Source organism: Anoplophora glabripennis, unplaced genomic scaffold (assembly GCF_000390285.2).
Source record: "Anoplophora glabripennis isolate ALB-LARVAE unplaced genomic scaffold, Agla_2.0 scaffold412, whole genome shotgun sequence".
Classification (NCBI taxonomy): Eukaryota; Metazoa; Arthropoda; class Insecta; order Coleoptera; family Cerambycidae; genus Anoplophora; species Anoplophora glabripennis.
Window position 1 is genome coordinate 295,815 of NW_019416613.1, and position 5,128 is coordinate 300,942.

General features: G+C 31.7%; 1 non-coding gene across 1 annotated transcript; it reads left to right on the forward strand.

The window, feature by feature from the left end:
* On the forward strand, positions 1-120 carry LOC111691770. Its single transcript, XR_002763054.1, has one exon. It is a non-coding gene; the product is annotated as a 5S ribosomal RNA (ribosomal RNA).
* The last annotated feature ends 5,008 nt before the right edge of the window (positions 121-5,128 follow it).

The window sequence follows — 5,128 nt, forward strand, 5'->3', positions numbered from 1 at the left end:
GGCAACGGCCATACCACGATGTAAAATACCAGTTCTCGTCCGATCACTGAAGTCAAGCATCGTCGGGCGCGGTTAGTACTTGGATGGGTGACCGCTTGGGAACACCGCGTGTCGTTGTCCATTTTTTTTTTCAAATAGGGTCATACAAATAGTTGACAATATGTCCATTACTTTTAATAATTTTTAAAATACGCGTGGTGTATTCTATTTTTAATAAAGCTGAAACGTTTTTACTTACTTTACTTTTAGCTTATAGAACTATTAGCTGACTATGTCAATAGACTCTTTCAGTGTGACTTCACATATTTAGGCAATCCGCAACAAATTGTCATAGTTGAAATTGTACAGACCGAATCTGACTCTTGTGTACTATTTACATAGATACTATAAAAATGAACAACTTCAAATGAATTTATTTTTGCAAAGATTTACATGTATTTAAGAACAACAAACACGTGTTTTAAATAGATACACTAATGTCCTTAAAACTTACAAAAAACGATATAAAATAATATTATAATAGTAAAAATTTAACAGCCGTGTTATGCCTAATGCGCATGCTCATAGAAGCAAGAATAGCCTCATTCGCAGATGAGATCTTGTTGATATGTCATCGTTGTCATCATGAGCGTATTTTCTCTTCTTTTGTTTAATCTTGGCATATTTTAGTTCTATTAAGTATTTTTATTGTTTTTCCTGGTGTTGTGATGTGTCAGTGTGTTTATTGAGTGTTTTTTTCTTCAACTGGTTTATTATAGACATACTCTTAACCACAACCAAACTTTTCTTGAATGATATCCTGTTGCGAGGCTACTTCGCTTACATGAAATTATCTTTAATGCGTATGCTCATCCTCAGTAACATTGATATAATTTTAATTTATTAATTACTATAAAAGTCAATATTGTTCTATTAAAAATATATAAATTCTATAATTCTTTTAGTTTGTCACTTGGGGTTTGAAACTTCTTAAATGTTTTTAATATTGCCAGNAATCTGACTCTTGTGTACTATTTACATAGATACTATAAAAATGAACAACTTCAAATGAATTTATTTTTGCAAAGATTTACATGTATTTAAGAACAACAAACACGTGTTTTAAATAGATACACTAATGTCCTTAAAACTTACAAAAAACAATATAAAATAATATTATAATAGTAAAAGTTTAACAGCCGTGTTATGCCTAATGCGCATGCTCATAGAAGCAAGAATAGCCTCATTCGCAGGTGAGATCTTGTTGATATGTCATCGTTGTCATCATTAGCGTATTTTCTCTTCTTTTGTTTAATATTGGCATATTTTAGTTCTATTAAGTATTTTTATTGTTTTTTCTTGTGTTGTGATGTGTCAGTGTGTTTATTGAGTGTTTTTTTTTCTTCAACTGGTTTATTATAGACGTACTCTTAACCACAACCAAACTTTTTTTGAATGATATCCTGTTGCGAGGCTACTTCGCTCACATGAAATTATCTTTAATGCGTATGCTCATGCTCAGTAACATTGATATAATTTTAATTTATTAACTATTACAAAAGTCAATATTGTTCTATAAATTTAAATATATAAATTCTTTTAGTTTGTCATTTGGGGTTTGAAACTTCTTAAATGTTTTTAATATTGCTAGAATATCAAGATATTATAAGTCATGACAAAGAAGACATTTTTTTGGGGACTTATATCCAAACTACATAAGGTGGAAAATCGATCTAGTAAAAACATTGGGAAATGCTTCATGACAATGTGCACTATGGGGTTCCCTATTATTTTGCGTATGTGACATCACTACTAAAAATGTCTATTGGCGGAACGGTTAAAATTGATCCTGGTGCTCTCGCGCATGTTGCCATTTTGGGGAAAAAATACATTGGTGTGGCGTCCGCTAAGCTTGGTGTTATAGAACTAAAATTGGCGTACGTGTAGATAGTGTACAATTTCTGAACTTTATTTAGATATTTATTCTATGTTGTAATGTTCTGATTTTTTGCTATTTTATGTAGTGGGTCAAATGGTAGGTACAGATTTGACAGGCGTGTGGGTAGTTTTGTAGTGCTTTAATCTTACTTTTCTTATTCATAATGTGTGAACGTTGAAACCACCACATTTATAATATCAGAAATAACATAAATAGAGGATATAATAATTATATTATAATTAAAAAGGAAAGTTTTTTTTAGATTTACTGATTACACCTCATTTTAAAGCTTTATCAATTCTGCTCACGACGACATGCGACTTTTTAAATTTTGGTTGGGATATAACAATACAATCATCACTTAAAAAATAAGATTAATGAATGAAAGAATGTTATTTTATAAAATCTTCAAATTGGTTTCCCCCCGCTTCCATACAATAATAAAATCTTTGCTCCACTTCCGAACGAACATTTCGAAGCATTTCGTTATCTGACAACATTCTTCAACAATTCGCTGACAAAGCTCCTCAAGTGAGTTCGGTCCTCTTCTGGAAAAGCGTTGTCATTTTCATCAGGTTCGTTTTCAGTAAATTCAGATACATGTTTCCATCCAGCTTTTCCGATAGGAAGAAAGGTCCTATGAGGTGGTCTCCCATTATACCCGCCCAAAGAATCTATTTCCTATGATGCTACGTATGAGTTCATGAAAAATGCGTACATTTTCATCACTCCAGTAGCGGTAAATATGGCGGACTCAACCATCCAGTTGGAACGTACATTAATCGGAAAAACAGATCGGGTATAAAAAATTCACAGAACTGCAAGTGGCGATCAGGATCGTCGTCATTAGTTTCTTGTACAAAATTAAGTTTGTATGGGATTCGGCGTCAACTAGGTACATAAATTTCTGAAGTACTTGCTAGTTTCCGGAGAGTCAAATTTGGTTCCATTGCGATGTGATCCAGGACATGTGATTACTTACGACCTGTTCACGTTGATACTTTCTGTTTGCAACCGATCCAGTTTCCGAAAATTCATGCACTAAATCCAGGACGTACCGATGCGAAGTGTTTTTGTCAGAATGACGATCACTAAAAATCTGTGCTGCCTGCCGTGCACAGTCATTATTCTTGTACAACAAACTAATTATTTCCACTTTTTCAGCAATAATTGTATAAACTACTTTCATGAATTGATATTTAAAACATCTAAAAATTGTATTGACAGATAAACGAAAAATCAAAACAAATTTTTTTATCGAGAAGTTGTTGAAGAGTGTCGTCAAATAACTCCCGAAATGCTTCGAAATGTTCGTTCGGAAGTGGAGCAAAGATTTTATTATTGTATGGAGGTGGGGGGAAACCAATTTGAACACTTAGTATTTTGATATTTTGTCTTATTCGTTAAGTCATGATTTTATTATTATATCCAAACCAAAATTTAAAAAGTCATTTGTTGTCGTGAGCAGAATTGAAATAGCTTCAAAATGAGATGTCACTCAACATAGGGTGCCATTTAAAGTTTAAGTATTTTACACCCCTGCCTAAAGGGTAGATTCTAAGGCACAAATTTCCCTTGAAAGGAAATCAACGTCTCAGGTTATAATTGTTTTTTTTTTAATTCCGATATTTTCCAGATGGAAAGTTTTAATTGGAACGTCCTGTATATTGTAATTTATTCAATGAATTTTGTTTAATGTTTCTTATATTTTGTTCTTTTTTAGCAAGCTTGTTAATATATATATCTTCTCGTATATTTGAAGCAATATTTCTTCTTCTTGAATCGATAGTTCGCGGTATTGATAATTTTTTTAATGCTCTTTTATTGACAAATTGAATATACTTTTGTTTTAAAAACTGTTGACTAAAGTCTTTTTTTTATTTACTATATACAAATATTTTTAGAGAAATTACTCGTATATAATTTATTTTTATTTGGACAATTGTTTTTAATAAGGTTTAGAAAAATCCATAATGAAAATTGTTCCCATATTTGCGTTATACTCTTTATTACACTGTGTACTACATGTGTCCGCAGACACAAGAATAACGTTGAAATATTTTCAATACCTTAACGTTGTGGAATATTTTCTATTCTGGTGACCAAAAGGTATTGAAACATTTTCAACGTTTTCAAGCTATCGGGTTCAGAACTTTTCCGTATTTGTCAGTTTGAATAATTTAAAGTTAAATTGGAAGAGATTATAAAGTTAACATTGAAGAAATAGCAACATTGATGAACCATATTGAAAACTCGTTTTAAAAAGTATCGCTAGTCACAACTGATAAAGGCTTATTCCCGGATTTATTTATTTTTCTGCCGAGGAATATCAATGAAACCTTTATCTAATTAGCTGTTTAAGATAAACGCAACTGTTAAATAAAATATCGTAATACGGTCCTGTCATCCTCTCTCTCTCTAATAATTCCTAAAAGTATACAACTATTCTTAATTAAAAGTTAACACTTTTCCACAGAGTGAAAGAGAAACAGCTTCAAGGAAAAATTGTTCATATCTGAAAGATCAAAGGCGCTGCTTCGAAATTGATTAGCTAAAATTGTTCAAGGCACGTTCTATGAGGAAACTCATTTTGCTCACAAAAGTATAAATAAATATTGCCCTAATAAGCAAATTGTAACTGAACTTATGGCTCCGTTTTATTTAACGATCTCTTTATAAAAGTAGTTTGGTTCCGTACTGGCTCTGCCATCTTTCATTGGGACAGAGAATTAAATACTTCATGTTTAACTAGCATAACAGAAATCATCATCTAAAAAACCCATGTTATTTTTAGAGGGTCCACGCAAACAGTTTACTTGTTGGAGCGGCAATGTGCAACGAAAATAGGTTCAAGGCCGGTTCAATGCAATGCTAAATTGACCTAGTTATAAAAACTCAAAAGTTCCCATTTGGCTTTTATTTAGTATTTGCCTTTATTGTGTTATTAAAACTGCAATTATGTACTTGTTAGTTAAGTCGACAATCTTTATAATATGTGGATCATGCGCGATAAACATACATTTTAGTTTTTTGCATAGGAGGCAACTTCTTGAAGGATCTAACCTAGGGTGGCGCTTGCAATGCTTAGATTGTCATGAGCGCACTTGTAACTTCAAACTCAAATGCATATAGGTACATACGTCTAAAAAAAAAGCCGGATTTTATTATTATTATTATTATTATTATTATTATTATTATTATTATTATTAT